This window comes from Manis pentadactyla, chromosome 2 (genome assembly GCF_030020395.1).
Source record: "Manis pentadactyla isolate mManPen7 chromosome 2, mManPen7.hap1, whole genome shotgun sequence".
Lineage (NCBI taxonomy): Eukaryota > Metazoa > Chordata > Mammalia > Pholidota > Manidae > Manis > Manis pentadactyla.
The window spans coordinates 194,723,546-194,737,317 of NC_080020.1; the positions used below are offsets into that span (position 1 = coordinate 194,723,546).

The window sequence follows — 13,772 nt, forward strand, 5'->3', positions numbered from 1 at the left end:
AGTTTCAGCTCCCACTTAATAAAAGCTAGTTCAAATCTCCAGAGGGCCTAGAAAATTTTCAGCCCTTTCAGCCTTTTTAGTTTATTTAATAGATCACATTGTCCTTGATCCCTATTGTATTCTATCAAAGTTCTGGGTACATTTTAGGTTTGTCTCTCTAGGGTTTGGTTGACAATTTATTTCAGTGTGCCAAGTCAGAAAGAGCATTTTGTCAAGAATAGATAACAGTAGAACACATTTTTCAGTGTCCATAGTCAGGATGAATGTAAGCAACCTTCTCAAATATGCCATATCTTTCTGCTGCATCTTAACAGATCTATGACTGTAATCTTCTGTGTTGGTACTTTCAGCTAACTGGGATAAGTTACGTATGTTTACATTACTGTTGTGGTCTATAAAATGCTATTTTATCTGAAGCTATATAAACAAAGATTTCCTATATTGTAATTCTTGATGAGCTTATTTGTAGCACAAGACTCTGCCGAAGTCTTGTGTATCTTGGGAGTGTCACCTTTTGCAAATACAGATAAGTGGTCAAAAGCTTCCAATTAACAATTATATAGGATATAGATATACTTAACTACATATTTTATAGGGTAGTAAGTATTGAAATGTAAATGGAATTACTTGTTTACCTAAAACATATAAAAAAGAACATAGAGGTGAGATCTCTGGTTTATTGAGTTTCAAAATCAGAAGTCAGGATGCCTTCCAATAAACTTTGGCTTAATCACAAAAATGCCAATTTTTGTTGCATAGTCTGCATATCAAAAGCTTTTATTACTTACACTGAAATACACTTGAGAGGTTTACAGAAAATAGTTAAAAGATAGTGTTTAGGACTTGATTTCAAAGTGCTGTTGTTCAGAGGGATAACCAATTGCAGATGTAGATATGATAGACACATAATTAATGCATCATAATGACTTAAGTTGGATATAAAGAAAAGAAAGCTGAAGAAGGGAAATGTGGCTACTCTGAATTGTGATTAATAAAACTTTCATGAGTTTCAATTAATTTGTCAATTCAACACCAGCCAAACTTTTTTGGTATTGAGAGAACTAATAAGGCATAATTTTCCCAGAAACTCATCATTCTAAGTAACAGTCTTCCTTCCAAAAACTATATGCTGTAATGTATGTATGCAGCTCATGGAATGGGTATGTGAAAATTTAAGTTTGGAGTTAATATAAAGACTGCTGACTAATGATGCAGATGGCTGTCATCAAACTGGACATGCTCTCGGGTGATACATGCTTAGAGGGAAAAAATGTGGACTAATTCTTCTTCTTCTCCTTACTTTGGTGAGATCCTAAGAAGATCAATTTATAGCAATGCACTTCCAGATTTTGTGACCCATGGGTGGCGAACTAGACAAGCTGAGTTTAGAAACTTTACTTTTGGACTCTACAACAGTAAAACTTCTAGCTGTTAAGAATGAATATGTATGCATTGATGGATGGATGGGTGGATAAGTGGATGGATGATCTGATAGACAGTAGCAAATAATCTATGCAGACTTATTTATCAAACTGGCAACAAATATTGTGAACTGTTATTTCTCTCTACTTCCTTTAAAATTCAGTTAAAAACACAATGTAGGACTACTTCTAAACATCTTAAGGACTGTAAATTTCAATAAAATAGAGTCTTCTCCTTGAAACTGGCATGATTAAAGACATATTCAGCCATGTGCTTGGTGTTCATATGCAGAAACCAAGTATTCCTTTAATTTGGGGGAATATTTGTTAAAAACATTCCACATTTATAAAATAGCTTTATGTTACATTAGTACAACTTTCAGGTTTACAAATTACAATTGCAACACATTTTCCAAATTGAAAAATGGAGGATAGAAGTCACCTTAATAGAATTGGTCTTAATAATTAATCATCATCAAGACATTCTCAACTTTAACATGGTTGGTGTTGTAATCTATAACTGTCCATAAAGATGACTGAAAAAATTGTGTCTTGAATCCATAACTAATCATTTGCTCCCCTTATTATTAATTGGTTAAATTCTCTATTATTTCAAGAATACATAAAGCCCTATATGGCTCTTGGTTCATATCTGAAACTTTAATTAAAGTTTTCTGAAGCAAAGTGGCTATTCATTATTGATACATTGAAAAATTGGAATCTCTGCAAGAAGAATCTTTATGAGTACATTTCTCTTGGGGATAGAAAAACAAACTCAAAGAGTTTGGCTCTGTTCTTTGTCACATAAATACCAGATACCATTTTGGAGGTTGAAGAAAAGTTGAAAAGAAATAAAATATCCTATTATGTTTGTCAGTATTACCTTTTCTCCATTTCATGGAAAGCATTTTTCTGGGACTTAACATACTTAAAAGGCCTATTGTTTTTTTTTTGTTTTTTTTTTTTTTATTGAAGGGTAGTTGACAACAGCATTGCATTACATTAGTTTCAGGTGTACAACACAGTGATTCAACATTTATATACATGATAATTCTAGGTACCAGGTATCACCATACCAAGTTGTTACAATATTTTGACTATATTCCTTATGCTATACATTACATCCCGGTTACTTATTTATTTTACCATTGGAAGTGTGTTTATATATATATATATATATTTTTATTTTTTGTGAGGGCATCTCTCATATTTATTGATCAAATAGTTGTTAACCACAATAAATTTCTGTATAGGGGGGTCAATACTCAATGCACAATCATTAATCCACCCCAAGCCTAATTTTCGTCAGTCTCCAATCTTCTGATGCATAATGAACAAATTCTTACATGGAGTACAAATTCTTACATAGTGAATAAGTTACATGGTGAACAGTGCAAGGGCAGTCATAACAGAAGCTTTCGGTTTTGCTCATGCATTATGAACTGTACACAGTCAGTTCAAATATGAATATTCATTTGATTTTTAAACTTGATTTATATGTGGATACCACATTTCTCTATTATTATTATTTTTAATAAAATGCTGAAGTGGTAGGTAGATACAAGATAAAGATAGAAAACAGAGTTTAGTGTTGTAAGAGAGCAAATGTAGATGATCAGGTGTGTGCCTGTAGACTATGTGTTAATCCGAGCTAGACGAGGGCAATAAACATCCATGTATGCAGAAGATTTCTCTCAGAACAGGGGGGGAGGGTTCTAAGCCTCACCTCTGCTGCTCCCCATTTTCTCACCAGATGGCCCCCTGCGACTGTGCCTGTCTTAGGTTGTTCCTCCCTTGAGGAATCTTACCCGTCTCTGGCTAACCAGTCATCTTCCGGGGAAAAGGCCTATTGTTTTAAGGGAAAAACACAAAAGAGATCTCTGGACAATCTTGTATTTGAAAGAGGCTCCATTTGAATTTGTTGAGGGGATGAATGTCTTTTTCACGGGTATAGCTCTTCCACGATCACCCTTTACTTTGGTCAAGGTAGAGTAGCCTGGAGGACTCTGCCGGCCCTGTGAAGCTATCATTTTCCCCTTATAAAAGAGGAAAATCAATGATTACATAAAAAAATCCATCCATGTATAGATTTCTAAGTACAGTTAAACATTTTAAAATGAATGTACTTAATAAATATATTTAATAAATTCTTAAAGTATTAAACAAATATTCACTTAATATTTGGTAACTGTATAGCATTATGTTAGATCGTGTGACCAAGTATGCGGGTTCTAGAGCCAAACTGCCTGGATTCCAAGCCTTGGATCTACCATTATCTGACTCTCTATGCTTGAATTCTACATCTTTAAATATAGATAAGAAGTTACTTTTTAGATTATTGCACTATTTGGTGAGTTTGTATATTAAAAGCACCTGGAATACCACCTGGCAGTGGTAAGTGCTTCAGTGTGCTTACTATTATTGCATAGCTTCTGCAGCAAGTGAAAGAGGCCTAAACAAAAAATGGCTAAAAGGAAATCAAACTTCGTTTACCTCTCATATGAGTCTGAGCAATGAAATCTGAGCAAGCTGGCTCTTCTCTATAGAATATTCAGAATTCTGTCTTTTAGTTCTAGTAAACGTAAAGGGTTGCCCTCATCTGCGTGGTCCAAGGTGGGTAGTCTCATAGGAAGGGAAGGAGGCTAGATTCCCCTTTAAGGGCATAACTTAGAAGTTGCCCTCATCACTTCTGCTCACTTACCATTGGCCAGATCTTGGCCACGTGGCCATACTTAGCTTCAAGGGAGACTGGAAAATTCCTTCTTTCTATTGCATGGCGATGTGCCCAACTCAAAGTTCCATTACCTGTACAAGGAAGGAGAGGAGAAATTTTATTAGGGGAACAGTTCCCTGTCTCTACCACAGGTAAACTCCACTTGAAGTCAGCACAGAGATGGTTTTCCTACCCAGAGCTGTGGATTGTAGTGTTGACTTTCCATAGCAGGCTTGAATACTTTGGAAAAAAGTACTTCTGCATATTTCAAACAAAGGGACTTTAAAATGGCATTTTTTAAAACTTCAAAACCAACAATGTCTTTGTTAATATTAATTTTCCTGATTTCTCTTCAGCTCATAAATACCCGTTCACATCATTCATTCTTTCAAAGAATAACTACTTTGTTTTATTTTCTAATGCTCTATCTAAATTTTGTTATTTAAACTCCTTTCTAAATTTTGTTTCTTGCCTTCCTTGCTATCTTCTTTTATATTCTGGGTTAGATAATATATAAACTTTCCAAATGGCCGTTTGGAAGGCTCTGTTCTAGGAATCATGTTGATAGGAGTTTGATCCTTGGTCTTCTGTAATCACCTTATATTTCTTTGAAATCCATTATTTGACTGCATCTTCCCTAAGCATTAGTTTCAGAAGCCTTAGGTTTATTCATAAAGGCTTAATGGATTATAGACTTCTTATTGGCCTAAGGAAATAGGTCTTAACTTAAAACATACCATTTCAAAGATGAGCATGTTAGTTGGACTATTTTTTATTGCTTTATATAGATGTACAGGTTAACCACATATCTTCAGCCTTTGTAAAAAAAAATAGGGACAAGTTCAAATTAGAAAAATTCTTCAAAATGAGAGTTTGTTACTTATACTACATACTTAGTATGATTTATTTATCAAAATTGTAATAGAATAATAATGAGTTACTAAGTGGAAACTATATGGTGGAAAAAGCACATGCAGACTAATTGAAATCTTATTATCCAAGAAAACAAAATAAACCAATTCCTTAGGAAAAATAAACATTTTTCAAGTAATAAATTTACAGATTTCTTTTTAACATTAGGCAGTGACCAGAATATGAAGCCATCATTAGCACTACTTCATTCAGTAAATGAGAACTGTACAAATCTGCTGGAGAGGATTGGATGCAGATACAGAATAAACATATTCTTAATGAATCATCGTTAGAGCCAATATATAGCAGATGATAGAGTCCTAGCTGATGTAGAAATTCAACCCTCCTGCCATATATAGCTTTCCTACTTTGGAAACATATTGGAGGAGAAGAGAAGATGCAATTTTATAAAGCCAGACATGTGAAATATTTTGTATATAAAAAAATAAATCCATGAATAAGCCATTTCCTGAAAGGGTCTACATGATTATATAGCCCAATTCCCCGAAGTGCTAGCTCAGGGTCAGATCAATTTTGAATATAATAAAAGGATGGTGTTTTCTCCTAGATTATGCCAGTATCATTTGAAAATGTCATATCTACAGAAGACAGGATCGTTACATTTGAAAAGTAGACAGGCTGCCCATAGAGAACATGTATTATCTGAAATGTTCATTTCAAAAGAGAATTTGAGTGATTTAGGGGTTAGCAGAAGAGACACCGCTTAATCATAAAAATCAGTTTTAAAAATCTTGCAAGAGGCAAGGAATATATCCACAGACAACTAAGCTAATCCATCTTCCAAATATTACATGTAGAATGGGCATTGTAAGTAACTTATGTAACAAATTATTAAAGTGGTATACTTTGAAATTTCAGATGCCAGGTTTGAGGAGCCATTCAGTACAAAGGCACTTGCTTATTGAGAGTACAGTTTCTCTCTCATGGAGAAGGAAGTATTAGATGAAATATCTTTTCCAGGTGCTGTGGACATTTTAAATTGGCAATTTAGCTTGATCTATAAAGAACTTCGTAAATTAGAAAGGTACTGCAAAAGTCTAGCAGGAGTCTTGGTTACTAGCCCAGGTTTCCCTATAATGTTTACGTTTTGTCACTGAACATTTCCCTGGGATTTCCTAACAAATGTTCAAGAAAAAAGAAGGGAATCGGACTGAGGCATGTTAACCTGTAGGATAGTGTTGTTTAGAATTAAAAAGTCAAGAAAAGAATTTACTAAGTGTCTAAATATCTAACACTGTATATGTATATTCCAGTGGTGATTCTTCTTTTATTTATTTCTTCTTTGAAGATTCTGTACCTTATAAAAAAACATTAATTATAAGTGCTAAAGACATTGAGACCCTGAAGAAAGGGATCAAAGAGGAGATGTCACTATCTTTGTTTTAGTTCTTGGGCACTTTAACATTATTACAATTTCATCATTGCATTAGATGCCATTTTAATATTACCTCTTTCTGATAATTCTAATTTTAGTATAAAATTAGGATTATTAGGAAAGGCAAAAAGTGAGATGTGCTAATCAAGAAAATGGAGAATAAGGGGGAAACTACCTCTGAGTCACATTTGGACTGTTTAATATACACAGTATGTGAAGTGCCTGGTTTTTGTTTCCTCTAATCCTTTTACCCATTTTATCTTTAGGCATAGTTGAACTCCTACTCATCCTTCCAGACCCATTTGAAATTGTTATTTTGTGGGGAGGGCTTTCTCAACCCTAAAAGAAAAAATTAAACCCCTCTTCTGTGTGTGTCAATAGGTTGTATCACCATTATAATCATTTCACTTCAGAGTTTGTTATTCTATCATAGTATGTCTAGCTATCCCAGGAAGAAGTATCTTTATTAAATTGCCACCAGGTATTTATCTTGATTCTTGACACCTGAGGCTACTGCTGTGAGGTGCCACTGGAGAGTGGACAGAGAGCATGCAAATTTTGAAATAAGGCAGAAAGTTTGTCCTTGGATCCTTCACACATTGACTTTGTGCAAATTTACCTACGATTTTGGTAATTTTAGTTCTCATGCCTGTAAAATAGAGACAATGAGAAAATTATAGGTAACCAATGAGTACTAGTTCTTATTTGTATTTGTAGCCAAACTGACAAGGTCTTTTCCATATGGGGTCCTGAGTCATCAAAGACCTTAAACACAACTCTTGTGAGAAATGTATGAAGTTGGTAACTTCTGAATCACTTTCTTCCCTTACTTACTCTCTTAGTTTTCCCTTGTGTAGAAAGTTTGATGAATGAGTGACAAAGGCTTGGAATACTTTATGTGTATGTGGTACTTCCATAATTAAATGTAATCAATCTATAATTTATCTGAAATGATTGCATATCAAGGGGCACGAAACCTAAGCATTCCATCCATCTTCATCTATTCAAAGTGAATATCACTAGCATGGTCTGCCTAGAAATGCTGTGCCCACTGAGGAAATTCACCTAGTCACAGCATCTGGAGTAATGGCTTATATAAAGCAATCATTCTATGTTTTGCATATGTCAGTAATTAAGACAGATTTACTTTTCTCTTGCTGCTCTTTTCAAATAACTTCAGGGTGAATTCCAGGGAAATTACTGTGATAAACTAGTGAAGCTTTTTACAGGTAAGTGGTGGTTTGTCCTCTCCCCCAATTGTTTTTCAGTGCAATAAAAATTCAGGATTTGCTGAGTTATTTGTGAAGTGATCTGCATTGCGGTGTTGTGAGAAATTCCCTATGCCTACTGACTTGCTCATCTTTGGCAGAGTCATCCTTCATCCTCATTGAAATTTCAAGTTATTTTTGTCAGAATGCCTTTTGAAGTCAGTCAGTCTGTAAGTCTCCTGAAAGACTGTTTGGAATTTGGTAAATTAAGTGATGACAGAATAAAACAAAATTCAAGACCTACATTTGTGAAAGGTGTTGTGTAGGGCAAGTTTGAATTCAATGATATTGAAGTTCAAGTTCAAATTTATTTTATTGCTCATATTCTATCTATTCAGTGAAATTGTGTTAATAAACAATTTTTTTCCCAAATGGTATATATTAACTATTCCTTATTACTCTGTGACTTTCCATTTAATATTGGGCACATAAAAATAGAAAATGTGAACAATATTGACTAATGATCCTCCATTATAAATATGCAATTGTATGTACCCAGTGGAGGGTAGGGAGATGGTCAGGACACACAGTCAAAATGGGGAATGTTAGAAATGTGCATGATTCCCCTTTTCTAGAAAACATAAAAACACAAGTGAAGTAATTGTAACAGTATATTTTGTCCAGTCTAAATTCTTGCAAGTCCATAGCCAGTGCTGGACAGAGTAGTAATTCCTAGGAAACCATTCCTCTTCCATCTCTCTGTGGAGTTTTGGTGTCCTCTACCAATTGCTAGGGATAAGGTTTTACCTGAAAGACTTGAAGTTCAAATCGTAGGTAAATTTGCACAATGTTAATAAAAGGACTCTTTGAAAATGAAAACAGATTCACTCTCCCAGTGTTTTACTTTCATGTATCTGTGCTGATGTTCCTTTGGTCAGGAGGTCCTGACGTATGTTACTTGTCAAACCGCAGAGATCAGCCTTCCCATCAAGGCAGGAAGTGCCTTGTGCTGGCATTTGGCTTAGCTCAAGCACCATTCCTTCAGGAAATTGTTTGGGGTTTTTTGAACTCTTGTCTCCTCACCACAGGCTGGATCAGGGGTGCCTCCTGGCTGCTTTGTTGTAATATCTATTTAGAAGTCTTTCTCTTTCACAGTGAGCTTCATGAGGACAGGACAGGATCTTATCCAGTTTGTCTTCAGTTCATACCATATAGTGAATGTTTATTTAATAAGCGTATGAATGAATAAATTACTATTTGCTATCTTTTATTTTTATTTTTATAACAGAATATGAAGCACTATAAGAGGAATCTGTGAGATGCTTCTATTGTTAACTTTCTTTAGATATTGTAAATACTGTACTTGTTATTGTTGTTTAAGCATCGTGGAACCATTGAGCATTTCGTAGAAATTAAGGATTACAGATAACATACATTTGCTGTACAGATAACTAGCTGGTAATTTAGACTGTCTTGTCACTCTCTTAGGTAGTGTAAGTAAATTTTTTTGCTCTTATTTTACTCCATAAAATAACACATTCAATGGAAGCTATGAAGTCATTAAACTAATTTTGGAAAATCTTGTCAGAGGGTCCAAATGAACGCTGTCCTTTTAGGGAGTCACATGAGATTATAAACACTTACTACAAAGATACTGATGCTGTACAAAGCAGGTATAGAATTCTCTGCTCGTGATGTCACAACCAAGTTATTAAATGTGTAGGAAATTAGTTGCATTTCTGTGAACACAGATCCTTTTCAGGTTACAAAGAAGAGATCCTCTTAGGTTACTGTGAGAAGGGAATATAACAAAATATATAGGAAAACTTCCTAGTATCCATACAGCATTATAAAGAGCTAGAACATGGTCATATTACCTGAGTCGTCATAGAAAATCTAGTGAACTGGTCATTTTACCATTTCCCTCTATTCCAGAGGGGGTGTTTTCCTGGTGGTTCACCTTCCTGTCCCTTAATTTTGGCAGGTGTACTTCTCTTTCTAATGACCTTGCTTACTTCTACTGACTTCTCATTTCCTTTGCTTCCTTCCTCCTTATGCAGTATTGTGTTTCCCCAAGAGAAGTTCTACTTGGGCTCAATACATAGAATTCAGCCAGGTGGAGTTCCTTTACCATATTGCTCCATAGACCCCTGCTTCCCTTATTTTTTTTCCCCCTATGGAGAGCTACCATGACCAGTGGTATGGTGTGTTTGTGCAATCTTTCTTAGACCAAGTTGACTTATTACACACAAGGAATGGCCACTTCCCTCTGAAAAGTTGTGAACATGGAATGCACTTTTAAGTCTTGACTGTCTCTGGCATTTTTTTATAGCTTCCTAGGCACATTGATTAGAACTTGTCAGAGAGACAGAGAAGAGAGAAGACTATGGAAGTCTGGAATGAGCAGCCAGATGTCGAGCGGGAGCTGAGATAAGTCAGATGTGGGGCAATGAGACAGTCTTGGGGATGGGAGGAGTAGAGTGGATGAAGGAGAAAATCTTTTGGAGGCGCAGAAAACCAGAAATATTTGAGATCTGAATGAGTATAAAAACAGAAAGACTGAGGATATGTAGGCTCAGGGCACAGATAATGGATGGATGTGTGTGTCTTCAGCTGGTTTTTATTCCTTTAAGTTGCATTAGTCTTGTTTTACATTGAACCAACTCAGTTCACTGTACAAACATTCCAGGTCCCCTTCTATTTCAGGCAATGATCTTCTCTTTGTTAATCACTGATTGTAGTTCTGAGTGACTTAATATTAAAAATATGAATTGAATGTAGGTTTAATGGATCAAAATTTGCCATTATTGAGACTATTTAAAAAGGTAATAAAAAAGAGAGTTCCTGAAGGCCTTGTCAAAGGTACAGTCCAAATAGGTTGGAGCACGGGCAGCTTCTTTGTAACAAATTTCAGTGTCTTCTTTGAAGAGAGAGACACTGTCTTGATTGGTAAGTTCTGGTATATCTGTTGGTGGGGGAGAGAGGAGAGAGTCCCTCATATTTTTTAGCTACATGTTGCCTAAGTCAATCCTGAAATATCCAAATGTGTCACTTTTGTGGCTTTGATCCTTGGTTAGCCCACGCAGAACTCTCCTGTGCTTTCCTTAAGTGGCAACAGCAGGCTGGGCTGTGAGGGAATGATCAGTTCTGACAGAGACTGACATGGATTATTGATAACAAATTGATAATAATGCATTTTGGATTCTTTTAAAGGTTGGAAATGACTGATAATGCTTTAAGTTGAGGGACCAACAAAAGTTTTTCTCTAAAGGGCTCAGATAGCAAATGTTTTAGGCTTGTGAGCCATAGGTCTCTGCCTCAGCTACTCAACTCAGCTTTTATAGGGCAGAAGCCTGAGACGATATGTAAATGAACGGGCAAGACTGTGTTCCAATATAACTTAATTTATGGACACTGAAATTGTAATTTTATGCAGTTCTTATCTCAGGATGAAATATTTTTCTTTTGTTTTCTTTTCAACCATTTAAAAATGTAAAAACATTCTTCACTCACCGACAATACAAAAAGAGAGGATGTTTTGTCCTGTAATCTTAGTTTCCTGACCCTTGATTTAAATGAGGAAATCAGGCATTTAGGAATTCAAGTCAGAAGAATGGTAACCTGCAGGGTAGGCTATAGAGTTAAGGTAGCTTCCAGGAGCCATGCTGTGGGTGAGTTATCTGTAGCCCTGGTGTAAAGCATTTAAAGAGTACCATTAAGGTTTAATCCCCTGGCTAATGGAACAGTAATGCTGTGCATTAGAACCTTACTTGGCTGCTATGAAAATACTTACTCCAGACTCTGCAGTCTTTATAAATACCAACAGTCCTTTGGAGGCCCCTTTGTTTAGATGGCATAGGGTACTAGAATTTCTATATCCTGTGACTTCAGTTCCTGGACACACCAACTATTTGCTCTTTTCAAATAAACATCAGTTTGGGTTTATTTAGAGATGTTGCCCTTACAGAAGAAATATTAGAACACTGTGTCTGAGAGAGCAGGATACTCATCTCTTGAAAATTTGGCAGGCCTCTGGCATAGTTAAGTTGCATCTAGCTGGTACTGGGGACATTCCTATCCAACTCAGATGAGGATGAGGATGACCTTTCTGGGGGTGCCTGACTTCTAGGGATGAATGCTTCTCTAGAGGTTGTAATATCTATTTAGAAGTCTTTGATTTATGCATTACAAAGTCAGTGTTGAACATCTCACCACCTTAGTTTCTCTTCTTGGCAATGCCCTCTGCTGCCTAGCACAGAATGGGTACCTAGGCAAACAGTTGGTTCTACAATCTTAAGCTAAAATCCACCCTCACTTAAAATAGTTCCTCATATTTCATTTTGGTACTTGGAAGAGGAATGCTTTATTGATGCATGTGTCTGGGAAAGCAAAGTAAAACAAAACAGGATTATTGAAAACTGTTTAATTCCTGGGAGTGGGAAAGCACATGAGCCAATGTTTCCTAACAGACTTTTTTCCCCTTAATTTAGAGCCTTATTTTTTATTTCAACTTTGGTAGTTCAGCTCCAGGAGCAAAATGAAAAAAATGTTTTCCCTCCTACAGTGAGCATACACTGGCATGATTACACTGGAGGGTTTCTTTCTGCTATCTTTCTAGAAATAGAAATTACACCAGTGTCACGTGGCTACATTACAACCACATTCGACTGGTAATAGTACCTCAGCTGCAGGCAAATGGGCCCTGAGATAAAATGCAGCCCTGGAAAGGGTTCCTGTGCCAGCCTCATTTGCAAGTGCTCATTATTCAGTCAGGCTGTCAAGCACATACGGCAGAGTGCCTTCTAAACTGCTGCATTCTTTTCTTGGTCCTGCTCCTTGTCCAGAGGAGATCTGGTTTTGCTAGTGTTGTTTTTTTCTTTAAAAATGAATTCCACTTCTCTGTTGGTGTAAACCAGAACTCCTAACTCCAGAGCAATCCAAAGCAAAAGGTTACCATGCACCCACAAAACTGCCTCCTTCCTTCCTCCCTGCTGTGCAGTGGTAGGGTGAAACCAGTGTCTTTTTCTCCACCAAGATCCCCCTGACTTGTGGCTTGAAAATCCAGGAAACTAGAACTTAGTATCTTCCCACAGACATTGTTTTCTCAGTTTATGAATCAGACGTGCTGCTCAATAGGACAATGTTAGTGACTACGAGAAAGCACTGGCTTGGTATTTATGTATCATTTGTATCAAGGCGCCACCCACACCTTTCAAAGAAGATAATTGGAGGAAGTGTGACACTTAAAAAATCTTTGTTTTCTTGCTCTCTTGTTATATACAGGACAACTTGTGGGAAAAAAAAAATCCCAAATGAATAAGTTGCTTTTATTTAGCAGTTGGTGAAAAAGAGTACCTTCAATTTCAGTAAAATTCTAGGTAAATGAAATAACAGAATGTCACATGAACTTTTTCTTTTAGGGGAAAAAGTGCTACTTGTTTATCATTAATTATCTTGCACAGATTTCACCTGTTGATTTTTCCCTTCTTGGTTCTAAGAACGTTGAGAGTTTGTGCTTTTCAGTATGTGTGTGTAGTTGTGAAAATATCTGGTACTGTTTATTCAGAACAAATCTAAAAGTCACTTTTTTAACTATCATATTTAATCATCTTCCTTAATTGTCTCCCAAAACCATCTTCCAATTTCTTTTAAAAATTAATTTCGAATCGTTTCTTAGTATAAAAGTGGTAACAATAACTGGCTTGGCCCAGGAAGCATTACTATTTGAGGTTTAGAAGTCTTAATATTGCCTTTTTCTTGTAAAAATATTAATGAATTTGACAAATGTTAGGAGATTATAGAACACACAGATATTGTTTATTTCCTTCCTGTGCACTAAATTCAAGTGTCTTGATTCTATTTGAAATCAATAGCAATGAGGTGCCACATGTTTTATAGATAAGTAATTTATGTACATAGCTATTTATAAATTATATGAATGTGTTTATAATGCTTATGTTTATAATATGCCTTTCCATTTAAGACTTTGATTAAGCCTACCCTGAAAATTCGTAGCCAATATTAAATTGCATTTAGAATTATAGTAAAATTACACTTTCTGTAGCAGGAAAGAAGCCAAATATTACAGAGTTTTGGCAAATACACAGAGCAGTTCCTGGTTT

At 35.8% G+C, this 13,772-nt stretch overlaps 1 protein-coding gene across 26 annotated transcripts in view; it reads left to right on the top strand.

Annotated features, from left to right (window-relative positions):
- The window catches only part of NRXN1 (neurexin 1), a 1,068,016-nt gene that overhangs the window by 700,612 nt on the left and 353,632 nt on the right, over positions 1–13,772 (top strand). The window lies entirely within an intron of this gene.